We start from the raw sequence: 15,279 nt of genomic DNA on the forward strand, positions 1-15,279 counted from the left end.
ATAATCAGCTGGTCATAGATTATGCTGAAATGATATATTTTCTTCCCTGTTTTCAGTCTGGTACGAATAGGAATTTATTATATTTTAAACAAAAAAAAAGTGTTTCAAGAATAGGTTGATATAAACCAGGGCTGTACAATTAACGTGAAAAGGGAAACTATTACTTTTTTAAAAAAATTCCTCCAAAACACCTTTCCTCTATGAGGTCTATGATTTCTTCTAATTCAAAGTTTCCTAGAGAACTTCTTCTGGACCTCTCCTTAGCTTCTATTGCATTCTACCTTGCATTTTATTTGTGTTTATTCAGCTTGTACTGCTTCTAGTATTGTAAGTGTGTTTTGGGCAAGATCTATGTTATTTTTCATCTCTAGAAAAGATGAAAATTATTATATGAATGTAGCCCAGATCTTAAGCCTGTAGCATTTGTATAAAACTGTCCTCATTGATGGAGAGAACGATGATTTGACACTGTTCCTACATGAGGAATGGAATCAGAGAGACATTCCTCTTCCTGCTTTGAGAGAGAACACACATATAGTTCTAGACTCTCCTTAGAATGACTCTTGAGGGACGGAAAAGACTTTGGAAGTCATAAAGGAACCAGTGCCTCAATGTGTCTCTGATTTCCATTGTACCTCCCTGGAAACATAGGGGAATTTCTCCTTGGGTGAGATCAAGGATGCTCTTTGGGTTAGGTTGAAGTACTTTGCTCCCAGAAAGAGAGCTCATTCACTCTGTGCATTATCTGGTATACTCTTTTTAATTATTATTATTATTGTATTTGAATTTATTTTAAACTTAAATACAAAATAAGAAAAGGAAAAAAAAACATTGCCATGTATACAGCAGAACATAAGATAGGAGCCAATATAGAACGATAAATTTCCATTTCAAGAAAATCTATATAATAAATATTACACTTTATTTTCAAAGTTGTTCATCTTTTCTTAGCCTCCTTGTATGTTTTCTTTTGTCCTCTGCTGTGCACTTTTTAGTTTATTTTCCTCCTTCCTCCCCCTCTCCCCAAGATGGCTACAATTAAGTACACATATATATGTATATATGTTTGAATATACACACATATATACATACATACTTACACATACTATATATATGTATATATATATACATAACTATCCATAAACCTACACATATACACTCAAATGTGTATACATAAGACCACATTATGCTTATTTCCACTTGTTATCTGTACCTCTGTAGTGGATGGCATCTTTCTTTATAAGTCCAAGTCTTTCCATATTTTTTCTAAAACCACCAGCTAATCATTTCCTACACCACAACAATATTCCAACCCAATCACATTCTATCTGGGATATTGTCTATGAGAAATTTTATTTTTCCCCAATTTTTCTGCATTCCCTCTGTTCTTGGCTATATAGGTTTTATTTATACAGGAAAATTTTAATTTAAAATAATTAAAATTATCCATTTTATACTTCAACATTCTCTTACCTTGTAATATGGTTTAAGGTCTGATGCTACTGAATCTACTTCCTTCACATCTTTTTTGTCCTGGTTTCCTTGAAGTTCCTGACCCTCTACTCTTCTAAATGAACCCTGTTATTATTTTTTTTTTGACTTAGTAAGATTTTTTTTTAGTGATTTAATTGGGATGGTATTATATAAATAGATTAGTTAGGTAAAATTGTCATTTTTTTATTGTATTAGCTTTATCCATGCACAATAAATATTACTTCAATTATTTAGAGTATAAAAGGTGTTTTGTATTTATATCCATATAGTTCATATTACATTCATCTGTTTTGGCAGGCATATTCTCATAATTTTTTATACTGTCTAGTTAATTTATATGGTCTAAAATTATTGATTAATAGGACTTTCACGTAGCATAGTTTCCTTATTTCTCTCTTTTGATTAAATATGATTTTAGTTTTAACTTTGTCTGGGATATTCTAATATGTAGAATTTTTATTTCCATTTGCTAACTGCTTGGATAAATGGGTGGAGTCCCTAGTCACTATTTGTGATAGTCTTTTGTATAACTAGCATTTGGTGGGAAGGGATCAAGCCTTCAGATATAAGCTTGGGGGTATCCCTTCTTCCTTAAATGATAGGAAAGTGGTTTGAACCTAAGAATAAAATCATTCCCCTAGCCTAGCAATATTCAGGGTAGGGATGGAGAAAAATAGATATAATTCTAGTCTACTAACCCTTCTCTGAGGGGGTCAGAGCAGCCAGATTAATGACTTTTTTTCCCTGCTTCCCTCCAGACAGGAATCAAGCTTTCCCTTTCAGGCACACCCCTTCGAGAAGAGTGAACAAAATACCCAAGATATCTATGAAAGCTTCCCTATAAGCTGAATTTGGACAAATTCGTGTGACATACACATAATCTACATGGGCAACAAGCATACTCTACACATAATAGGTGCTTAATAAGTTTCCTGAATTGCGCTAAACTGAATCTTCATCTGAACTATTTTACTTAGCCAAGAAAAAAATTGACTTCAAGGGAAGACAGGATTTTTTTCACTAATTTAAAAATTAATTCATAAAATAACATCTTCCTCCTCACCTGCAAACATTTGGAGAATCTATTAAGTTTGTTATATCATTGCTCTGTGGCTGCAGCGAATTATAAAACCTGGTTCTGCCCTCAAGAGAATTATATCTCTTGGGGGGATAGGAGATAAACATGAAAGGATACACAGCATAGAATTTTAATCAACTCTCATAAGCAGGTTGAAAGCTATTCTAGATCTGTCATTTGGCTTGAATGGTAGACTAAAATTAGTTTAAAAATAGTAAACTTCCAATTCAAGGTTGCATTCTCCTCTCCCTGAAAAATCATGTTACCAAAATCTTGGTTCAAACGCTAGCTACTCCAAGTAATCTTCACTAGCTAATACCAACACTCTGCCCAATTTCTCTCCCCTTTCTATATTTCAGGGACTGCTGGTTTTCTTTGAGAAGCTTCTTCACTATCAAACAGAACTAGTCTTGTAAACTCCTGGAATCTCCCATTTTTTTTAATCATGGTACATCTTGGTATATAGTACTCAATACATTTTACATGAAGATTTTTCTTTATAAAATAGGAATGCATATTTTTAATTATATAGAATTAAAACACATTTGGTTAATTTGGGAAATTTTTTAGCTTAATATCACATATGATGGCTTGCCAAACATCACAATTGCATGGAACAATTTAGTTCTAATCCCAAAACCGAATACGTTTTTGATCCAAGAAAGTCAAGCCAATAAGTATTTATTAAATGTGAAGCACTGGGGATACAAAGAAAGGTTCCCCCCCCCACCTCAAAAAAGAAAAGTCACTGCCCTCAAAGAACTCACAATCTAATGGTGGAGATACCAAGCAGATAACTTTGTACAAACAAGTTATCTACAGGATTAATTAGAGATGATCAACAAAGGAAAGAAATTAGCATTAAGGGAGGTTTGGAAAGGTTTTTTATAACAAGCACTTAAAGAAGATGTATTTAATTATATTTCTTCAAGCCATAGGCACCTGGCCCTGAGAAAGTTTTAGACAAAGCTAAAGAAATATTTATAGGATCAGACAATGACAGATTTAAAGTTGGAGGAAGGAATCTTAGGGATCATTAGGCTAATCCCCAGATACCCAGAGAAGAATGTGACTTGCTCAAGGTCACACAGGATACGAACCTTAGCCTTCTGTCCCCAGATTCATAGTTCATTCCAATACCAAGATGAACACGTATAAGGAGAAGAACCTGAATTTCTAAAGTCCTTCTGCCTCAAAAAAGTAGACATTTCTTTGTTGTTGTTGTTGCTACTGTTATTGTTTAACCATTCCCGGCCCCCAACTTCTAATCTGGCAAAGGCCAGGACCTCCTTTGGTTCATCCAATAAATCTTTCCCCTGCAAGCCTCTAGGTCAACACTTCCAACCCTCCAAAGTTCACAATTCTCCTGGCTCAAAAGTCGAAACTCCTACTGTTTTGGATGTCATCTCAGTTTCTGCAGTTAGGCTAATTCAACTAAAGTGTGGAAGTATGCTGGCAGGTCAAAAGGATGTCTCCGCCAATCAGATGACAAAGCATGGCACTCAAGTCTCACTAATCCAATAGAACCCACCTTTTGATCCTCTTCTGCCTATCCTCTGCTGACCTGTCCCTTTGAATCTGGATGCAAATTTAGCTTAAGTCCTACTTGGCTGTAGTTGTTGCCCTGTTAAACAAGTGAAGAGACCTCCGGCCTTCCCTAGGACTAATTTCTGGAGGCTTTGATCCTGCCTCTGTATTAGCAAGTCACTCGGTGGAGCAGTAGTAGCATCAAGCAAACCTCTGCCCCTCACACATCCCGAGGTCAATCCCACTCTATAGCTCTCTCCCATGGCCACAACCCAGGACAAGACACATGGGATAAAATAAGGGAGGGAGAAGTATAAGGAGTAGGGGGCAGAGCCAAGATGGTAGAATACAAGCAGCAACTCAACTGAATTCTCCTAATATTCCCCTCCAAACAACTTTAGAATAACATCTCAAATCAAATTCCAGAGTGACAGAACCAACAAAAGGTCAGGGTGAGACATTTTTGCAGCCCAAGACAACTCAGGAGGTTGGCAGGAGAGGTCTGTGACACCAGCAACAATACCAGCAGCAGGTCTTGGAGGTAGCTGCAATAGCAAAAGCAGAAGCTTTGGAAGATCTCATTCCAGAGATAGTAAGGGGATCAGACAACTGGTCAGAAAGAGATTACAGGGGACCCTTTGCTGACATTGAGATCAGGACCCTGTCCAGTACTGGGTCACAGTTACAGGGCTAAAAGGAGCACCAGTGCTTGTGATCACAGAAGAACATGGGCTCTAGTCACAGTTCCAAGGCAAAAAAGAGCCAGAGCATTTATGGCTGCAGGGGAGCAGGGGGCCAGGTCACAGTTCCAGAATGGAGAATAATGCTTCTTGTATCACACCGCCTTGGAAGCACCAAAAAATGTACAGACCCCCAGAACTAACTCTGAAAACAAAAGCTTGAGACAACGCTTCCTCCACCTGGGAAGCAGAGCCCAACTTTAACACAAAGTTAAAAGTCAAGAAACAAGATGGAAAAATGATCAAACAACAACAACAACAAAAAGAACCTGACCACAAAAAACTACCATTGTGATAGGGAAGATCAAAACATAAACTCAGAAGAAAATATTGATGTCAAAATAGCTGCAAGCAAAGCCTCAAAGAAAAATGCAAATTGGACACAAGCCCAACAAAAATCCCTGAAAAAGCTCAAAAAGGATTTTCAATATGAAATAAAAGAGGCACAGGAAAGAATGGAAAAAGAAAGGATAATGCTGCAAGGAAAGTATGAAAAGAGAATCAACAGCTTGGTAAAAGAGGCACAGAAAATACTGAAGAAAATAACACTTTAAAAAAGCAGAATTTACCAAATGGTAAAAGAGTCCCAAAAATTCACTGGAGAGAAGAACTCCTTAAAAAGCAGACTTGGCCAAATGGAAAAGCAGGTACAAAAGCTCATTGAAGAAAATAGTTCCTTAAAAATTAGAACTGGGCAAGTGGAAACTAATGACTCATTGAGACATCAAGAAACAATAAAACAGTCAAAAGAATGAAAAATTAGAAAAGAATGTAAAATATCTCCTCAGAAAAAAAACAGATTGAGGAGAAATAACTTAAGAATTATTGGACTACCTGAAAGCCATGATTAACAAAGAGCCTATTGCCCTAATAGCCTAGAACCAGAAAGTAAAATAGAAATTTAAAAAATGCACCAATTTCCTCCTGAAAGACATCCCAAAATGGAATCTCCCCAGAATATTATAGCCAAATTCCAGTGCTCCCAGGTCAAGGAGAAAATGTTGCAAGCATCTAGAAAGAAACCATCCAAAATCATAGAGCCTCAGTCAGGATTACACAAGATTTAGCAGCTTCCATATTAAAGTGGAGGACTTGGAATATAATATTTGGAAAGGCAAAGGAGATAGGATTACAACCAAGAATAACCTAATCAACAAAACTGCATATAATCCTTCAGGGTGGAAAATGGGTATTTAATAAAATAGAGGACTTTAAACATTCCTGATGACAAAACTAGAGCAGAATAGAAAATTTGACTTTCAAATACAAAACTCAAGAGAAGCATAAAAAGGTAAAAAGGTAATATGAAAGAGAAAACATAAGGAACTCAGTAAGGTTAAACTGTTTACATTCCTATATGGGAAGATGATACCTGTAACTCCTAAGAACTTTCTCATTATTAGGGCAGTTAGGAGGAATATTCATAAACAGAGGGCATGAGTATGCATTGAACATGATGAGATAATCTAAAAAAAATTAAGGGGCAAGAAAGAAAGATGCACTGGGAGAAGTGGGAAGGAAGAGAATAAATGGTTAAAATTATCTCACATAAAAGAGGCATGCAAGAAAGTACTTTTATAGTAGAGGGGATAACAGGGGAAGAGGTGGTAGACAATTCTTGAACTTCATTTTCATTGGAATTGGTTCAAAGTGGGAATAACACATACTCAATTGGGTATAGAAATCTATCTTACCCAAGAAGAAAATAGAAGGGAATGGGAATTGGGGGGTGAGGCTGATAGAAAGGAGGGCAGATTGAAGTAGGCAGTGGTCAAGGTCAAAACAGACTTGAGGAGGAACAGGGAGAGACAGAGACAGAGAAAGACAAAGAGAGAAGCAGAGACAGGGTGAACAGGGAAAAAATGGGATGGAGGGGAATACACAGTAATAATAACTGTGAATGTGAATGAAATGAATTCACCCATAAAATAGAAGTAGATAGCAGGATGGATTCAAACTAAAATCCAACAATATTTTGTTTACAAGAAACATACTTGAAACAGAAAGACAGACATAAAGTAAAAATGAGGGGCAAGAACAGAATCTATTATGCTTCAGCTGAAGTGAAAAAAAGCAGGGGTAGCAATCACGATCTCAGACAAAGCCAAAGTAAAAATAGACCTAATTAAAGAGGTAAGCAAGGAAACTATGTCTTGCTAAAAGGCACCATAGACAATGAAGTGAGAAAAATACTAAACATATATGCACCAAATGGCATAGCTTCCAAATTTTTAAAGGAAAAATTAAATGATTTACAGGAGGAAATAGACACTAAAACTATACTAGTGGGGGATTTCAACTTTCCCCTCTCAGAACTAGTAAATCCAACCATAAAATAAATAAGAAGGTAAGAAGATGAATAGAATTTTAGAAAAGTTAGACATGATAGACCTCTGGAGAAAATTGAATGAAAATAGAAAGGAGCATACTTTTTTTTCAACTGTACATGGCATCTTCAAAAAAATCACTGTGTTTTAGGACATTAAAAACCTCATAGTCAAATGGAGAAAGGCAGAAATATTAAATGTATCCTTTTCAGATCATAACACAATAAAAATTACATTCAATAAAAGGTTGTAGAAGCTTAGATTAAAAATTAATTGGAATCTAAACAATGAGTGGGTTAAAGAACAAATCATAGATACAATCAATAATTTCATTAAAGAGAATGACAACAATGAGACAACATTCCAAAATTTATAGGATGAAGCCAAAGCAATACTTAAGGAAAAATTTGTATCTCTAAATGATTATGCCAATAAAATAGAGAAAAAGCACATCGATGAACTGGGCATACAATTAAAAAAAAAACTAGAAAAAGAACAAGTTAAAAATCCTCAATTAAACACCAAATTGGAAATCCTGAAAATAACAGGAAAGATTAATAAAATTGAAAATAAGAAAAAAAATTGAACTAGTAAAACTAGGAGCTGGTTATATGAAAAAAAAAAACAATAAACTAGATAAACCATTGGTTAATTTGATTTAAAAAAAAGAAATTAAAAAAACAAATTGACTATCAAAAATGAAAAGGGTGAATACATCACCAATGAAGATGAAATTAATGCAATTATTAGGAGCTATTTTGCCATGTTATATGCCAATAAATCTGACAATCTAAGTAAAATGGATGAATATTTACAAAAATATAAATTGCCCAGATTAACAGAAGATGAAGTAGAATACTTAAATAACTCCATTTTAGAGAAGGGAATTGAACAAACTATCAATGAGCTCCCTAAGAAAAAAATTCCCAGGACCAGATGGATTCACATGTGAATTCTATCAAATATTTAAAAAACAAATAATTCCAATACTAATTCCAATCACTATTTGGAAAAATAGACAGGAGTCCTACCAAAGGCCATTTATGACACCAGAGCAAAGAGAAAGAAAACTATTGTCCAATTGCCCTAATAAATAGAGATGCAAAATTTTAAAATAAAATGCTAGCAAGGAGATGACAGCAATATATAACAAAGATCATACACTATGACCAGGTAAGATTTATACTAGGAATGTAGATCTGGTTGACCATTAGGGAAATTATAAGTATAATTGACCATATCAATAACAACCCCCCCCCAAAATAACATATGATTATGTCAATAGATGCTGAAAAATTTTTTTGACAAAATACAACCCTCATTCCCATTAAATACACTAGAAAGCATATAAATGAATGGAGCTTTCCTTAAAATGATAAGTATTATCTCTCTAAAATCATCAGCAAGTATCTGTAATACAGATAAGGTAGAAGCCTTTCTAATAAGATCAGGGTAAAGTAAGGATTCCCATTATCACCACTATTATTCAATAATGTTATAGAAATGCTAGCTATAGCAATAAGACAAGAAAAAGAAATTGAAGGAATTACTATAGGCAATGAGGAAACGAAATATCACTCTTTGCGGATGATATGATGGTATATCTAGGGAATCAATGAAAAAAACAGTTGAAATAATTAACAACTTCAGCAAAGTTACAGGATATAAAACAAACCTACATGAATCATCAACATTTCTATGCTACCGATAAAGTTCAGCAGGAAGAGATAGAGAAATTCCATTTAAAATAATTGCAAACAATATAAAATACTTGGGAGTCTATCTGGTGAGACAAACCGGGAACCATATGAACACGATTACTAAACACTTTTCACACAAATAAAGAAAGATCCAAACAATTGGAGAAATATTAATTGCTTATTAGAAGGCTGAGGCAATGTAATAAAAATGACAATTTTAACTCTATTAATTTACTTACTCAGTGCCATATCAAACTACCCAAAATTATTTTATAAACATAGAAAAAATGATAACAAAATTCATCTGGAAGAACAGAAAGTCAAGAATATCAAGGGAATCAACGAAAAAAAAATGGGAAGGAAACTGGCCTAGCAGTACCAGATCTCAAACTGTATTACAAAACAGTAATAATGAAAACAATCTTGTACTGGCTAAGAAATAGAGTGATGGATCAGTGGAATAGATTAGGTACACAGTACACAGTATTAAAATAATCCTGGTAAACTAGTGTTTGATGAACCCAAAGATACAAGCTTTTGGGACAAGAACTCACTATTTGACAAAAATTGCTGAGAAAATTAGAAAGCAGTTTGGCAGACACTAAACATACACCAGCATCTCACGCCATATAACAAGGTAAGGTCAAAATGGGTACATGATTCAGATGTAAAGGATGATATAATAAGCACATTAGAGAAGCATGGATGATTTTCCTGTTAGATTTATGGATAAGGAAAGAATTTATGACCAAGCAAGAGATAGAGAGGATCATGGGAAGTAAAATGGATAATTTTGATTACATTAAGTTTAAAAGGTTTTGCATAAGCCAAATCAATGTGGCCAAGAATAGAAGGAAAACTAGGGGGAAATTTTTTACAATTCTCTGATAAAGGCCTCATTTCTCAATTATATAGAGAACTGAGTTAAATTCATAAGAATATGAGTTTCTTTAATTGATAAATGCTCAAAAGATATGAACAGGCTGTTTTCAGAAGAAGAAATCAAAGCTATCTATAGTCATATGAAAAAATGCTCTAAATCAAAATGCAAATTAAAACATCTCTGAGATACTACCTCACACCTATCAGATTGGTTAATATGACAGAAAAGAGGAATGACAAATGTTGGAGGATGTGGAAAAATTGGGACATTAAGGCATTGTTGGTGGAGATGTGAATTGCTCCAGCCATTCTGGAGAGCAATTTGGAACTATGCCCAAAGGGCTATAAAACTGTGTGTATCTGTTGACCCAGCAAAATCACTAGTAGATTTGTATTCCAAAGAGATCAAAGAAAAAGGAAATATGTATATGTATAAAAATTTTTATAGCAGCTCTTTTTGTAGTGGCAATGAACCGGAAATTAAGGATATGGCCACCAATTGGGGAATGGCTAAATAAGTTGTGGTATATGAATGTAATGGAATACTCCTGTGCCATAAGAAATAATGAGCAAGATGGTTTTAGAAAAACCTAAGAAGGCTTACATGAACTGATGCAGAGTGAAGTGAGCAGAATCAGGAGAACATTGTACACAGTAATAGCAATATTATAATGATGACTGACTGTGAATGACTTAGCTATTCTGATCAATACAATTATCCAAGACAATTCTGAAGGATTTATGATGAAAAATGCTATCTATCTCCAGAGAAAGAACTGATAGAATCTGAATGTAAATTGAATCATATGTTTTTTACTTTCTTAATTATTTTTTTGCCTTTTTTTGCAACCTGGCTAATATGGAAATCTATTTTCCATAATTTCACATGTATAATTGATATCACATTTTCTTGGCTTCTCTGTGGGTGTGGAAAGGGTGGGGGGAAAAGAGAGAATTTGGAACTCAAAATTTTTTAAAGAATGTTAAAAATAAATAAATAATAATTCCTAAGGAAGAAGTATAAGGAATATAAGGAGTATAAAGAAAGTATAAGAAAAGCATAAGGAATATGAGGGAAAGGTGCCCAAGACAACTTACTCTTTTTTCTCATAACATCAACATTGGATTTCAATTCACTGATTAAAAATAAATACCACAAACTCCTTCCTTCCTTGTCTGCTTTACTGTTCTTCAGGTTTTTCTTGGGGCTGAGCATAAGGTAAAATGTGGTTGAAATTGCACTTCTCTCCACTTCCTCCTCATCAAATCTCTGATGCATTAGGTTTGGGCGTGCATTACATTGTCTAACTCAGGAGACAAGTTGATTGAGACTATAAAATACTTGTCCCATCTCACAAAATGTCATTTCTTTAGTTTAATAATTCTGCTAAATATTCCCAGCCAGATATCTTTACTCCATCTAAAGGATGCCCCGGTGAATAACTGGAATACAGTAAGGTATTAATTAATCTCCTTGTGGTCATGCTGGATATCTCTAAGAAAGCAGCCAATATCCCCTTTCCTCTCTCATTCCCTTTGACTCCTCTCCACCCAAACTCTTAGCAGGCAGAATCACAGGATTCCAGAATTTCAGAGTTAGAGGGGAGTTGTCATCTAGTCTGACTCATATTCTTTTTTCAAAATTTATTTTATTTTTAATTAATGGAATAAAACAAGCATTTCCATAACATAGTATAATTTTTTTAAAAAGATGATTGCACACAGAACTGCTAATCTGCTATGTATAACCTGCTATTCCTTTTAAATATACGACAGAGTCATCATGTAAAATTTGCATGATTCTTATTCAGAAAAGGAATCCACATAACAACACACCAAATCGTCACTCAGCCATCCCATTTATTGTTTGGAAATTTTTTTTGAACTTACAAAAATTATTAGTAGTAGCGCTATTTATTGATATATCATAGTATTAATGCTATTTTATTAATATATCAATATATCTACAGTTCCCTACTAAACTCTAACTCCAAAACCTCATTGTGTCACTGAGGTGATCCTTAAGGGAAACCACACAAAGAAAATCTCAATGGCTATGTCAACAGAGCACATGCTCTGCTAAATCCTGCCAAGTCAAAAGGGTTTTTGAACATGGGCCTGATGCTGGACTGTGTGTCTATAGTTAAAGGACCAATTTAACTTGATGACATTGAACATAATCTGATAAGCCTTTTCATCATAGCAACTGAAGAAGACATCAAAGCAATAATTACAATAGCTAGTATTTATATACTTCTTTAAGGTTTGCAGAACACTTTACATATCTTATTTAACCCTCATAGCAACTCTAGGATAGGTATTATTAATATATCCATTCTTACAGATGAGGAAACTGAGGCCCAGAGAGGCTAAGTGATTTGCCTGGGGTCACACATCTAGAAAGTTTCTGAAGCAGAATTTGAACTCAGGTCTTCCTGATTCCTTGTGCTGTCCTCTACCCAGACACCTCAATGATGCATTGTGATGTCCGTAGGTGGGACAGTATCCATGTTAATGAAATCACAGGTCTTTTGAGTATTATCAGTATCATTGGTAGTGTAGTATAAATAGGACAACGAAGCCAATTATATTTAGAAAAAAAAACCTAAAATCAAAGCTTCTCGTATGTAGTTTTCTTAGTTATTCCAAATTTAGAACTGAAGAATATCATCAATTTGAGTCTACAAGAGTAATTTCATGCCATTGAAATACCTAAAAGTTTTCAGAGTTTGTTAAGTCACAGACTTCCAGTTCCCTAGCAGATGCTAACTCAGCAGAAAACATTGGTTCTCGGTGGCAAGGTGCCTTTTTCTTTGACCTGAATAGAGCTAGTCTGTTAAGAAGTCAGAAAGGCATCCCTCCAGCCTTGTATTTATAAGCTGCATGGTGGCCTAGAAACATTCAGAGGTTACTGTGTGAGTTACTAGACTTCCTTTGGGGTTCTGCCCACCCCTACACCCTGCAGTGCAGGGTTTGTATCAAGCAGCTCTTACCTGGCACAGCAGTCAGTAGCCCCTTTAGCCACAAGTGCTACCTAGAGAATGAAATAAGGTCTTTTGGCCTAATGCCTCAGTCACAGTGCTGCTCTCACCTTTGATGCCACTTTCCAGACAATGGCAGAGCAGCAGGGGAAGAAAAAAAAAATGGAAAAAAAAGAGAGACAAAGTATATAAAGGCTCTAGAAGGGGCCTTAGAGATCATCTACTCCAGATCCCTAATTTTATAGGTGAAAAAGCTAGAACCTATTGAGTTATGTGACTTATCCACCACCTTCCCAGTCATATCAGTTTGCCACCTTTGAGTCATCCATGACTCTTTACTCTCCCTTACACTGCAGTTTCCAAGTCTTGTCAATTCTGATTCCGGATCTTTCTTATCCCATCCCTTCTCTTTTCATGTGGCCATCTCCCATCCTTATCATCTCTTACCTGGACTATTGCAATAACCTCTTAATTGAGCTCCGTGACACAAGTCACTGTCTTCCACAAAACTGAAAAAATGATTTTTCCTAAAGTACAGGCTATGCATTGCCTGCCAGCACTCACATGGAGGTCAGAAGAAGCGATACAAGGACATTCTTAAGGTCTCTCTGAAGAACTCTAGTATCAGTTGTGAGACATGGGAGACACTGGCACAGGACTACCCAGCATGGAACAGCCACATCAAAGAAAACGGTGTGCTGCAGAATCACACTAGCGAGATGCACAAATCCAGAGACATTTCCATCCCTAATGTTCTTATTTGTGTCCAACCTGTGGTTGAGTCTTCTGAGCTTGTATTGGTCTGTTCAGATAAGTTGGACATGTTGTGCAATGATCCTGACATCATGGTGTCATTTTGGTCCTCTTCAAGCATGAAGGACAACCACAGTCTAAGCATGTCATTCTCTCATTCAACAAACTATAGTTTCTACCTATGATGTCTTGGATCAAATCCAAACTCTTTCATTTAGCATATAGAGCCCTATATAGACGTCCTTTGAGCCACCTTTTCATTCAGTAATCTATAATAAAGATTACTCTGCTTCAAGCATTCTTTGATATGGCTAAACTAGTTATTCTTCATATATGACACATGCTGCCTTCTATTCCCCATATCTAGAATGTACTTCCTCCTTGTCTCTGCCTCTTAGGCTCCCTAGCGTCTTCTAAAGTTCAAATGCTACTTCTTTCAGAGGGTTTTTCCTGGTCTCCCACCCCCAACTTTGCCCCCCACCCATCCAGTGTTGTATCCCTCAAATCACCATGTATTTACTTTGAACGTCTATTTGTACATAATTTATGTGCCCATGTTGTTTCCCCCTATACAATGGAGTTCCATGAGGTAAGTGATGGTTTCATTGCTATCATTTTATCCATCACCTAGCACAGTACTAACACATAGTAAGAGCTTAATTGTTGTTATTGTTGTTTGTTGTATGTCCTCCCTTCTCTCTCTCTCTCTCTTTTTTTTTTTTTTGGTTAAGCAATGGGGTTAAGTGACTTGCCCAGGGTCACACAGCTAGTAAGTGTTATGTGTCTGAGGCTGGATTTGAACTCAGGTCCTCCCGAATCCTGGGCCAGTGCTGTATCCACTGTGCCACCTCGCTGCCCCGATGTCCTCCCTTCTCAAAGAGGACCATGACATCAGGAAGGTGATACCATGACTTGCAAATGAATTGGATTTAAGTGAGGGAGGGCTGTGCAAAATCACCAGCCTCACTTTCTCCTCTGGAGTCATCTGGGCTCAATGGCAAGATCAGGATGACTGGAGATGGACCCCAGTAAGAGTTTGATAAAAGCTTGTAGATTGATTATCCAAAATCACACAAAGAGTAAGTACCATAGCAAAACATCGTCTAACTCAGAATCTAACACTGACTTCATTACACCATAATACTGGTAAGGAGTGGCAAACCATAGTGTCAATGGTACATATTGCAATGTAATATTAATAATTTTGAGGTAAAAAGGAGAAGAAAGTGGGGTGAGGGTAGGACTGTGAAACCTATGTATGGATCTTCAGGGGAGAGGAGATGGTGAGAGAGATATGGAAATTCAAATATCAGTACCAATGTATGATTTTAAAAAATGTCTCCCTGGATAATTGTTGGCAAGACACAATTTCTTTGAATCTCAGTTTCTTCATCTGTAAAATAATAACAAGGGTATTGTAAGAAAAGTACTTTGGAGACCACAATATGCTACGGATGTAAATTAATATAAACCAAGTCTGGATTTCCTGGTACTTGGCCCATTGGACAGCTGGGTTAACACTGAGGCAGCTATCACTAGGGAGAAAATCTTTACCAAAAAAAAAAGACAGACACCCATGAAAGATAAAATAGAACATTCAGATTACATAAAATTAGAAAACTTGCACAAAGCCAGTGCATCCAAGATAAGGGAAGACAGTCAACTGGAAACATTGCAAAACTCATAAAAATTACTCAAATGAACTGTTATGGAGAAATGTTAATATCTAAGCACAATGACTACTTTTCATTTTCTTTCTTTCTTTCTTTCTTTCTTTCTTTCTTTCTTTCTTTCTTT

The 15,279-nt window shown here is 35.7% G+C and overlaps 1 protein-coding gene across 2 annotated transcripts in view; it reads right to left on the reverse strand.

Moving 5' to 3' along the window:
• LOC114046292 (augurin-like) overlaps positions 1–15,279 on the reverse strand; it is a 58,076-nt gene that overhangs the window by 19,133 nt on the left and 23,664 nt on the right. The gene's annotated exons all lie outside the window — the stretch shown is intronic.

Source organism: Vombatus ursinus, unplaced genomic scaffold (genome assembly GCF_900497805.2).
Source record: "Vombatus ursinus unplaced genomic scaffold, bare-nosed wombat genome assembly UNPS02014781.1, whole genome shotgun sequence".
NCBI lineage: Eukaryota > Metazoa > Chordata > Mammalia > Diprotodontia > Vombatidae > Vombatus > Vombatus ursinus.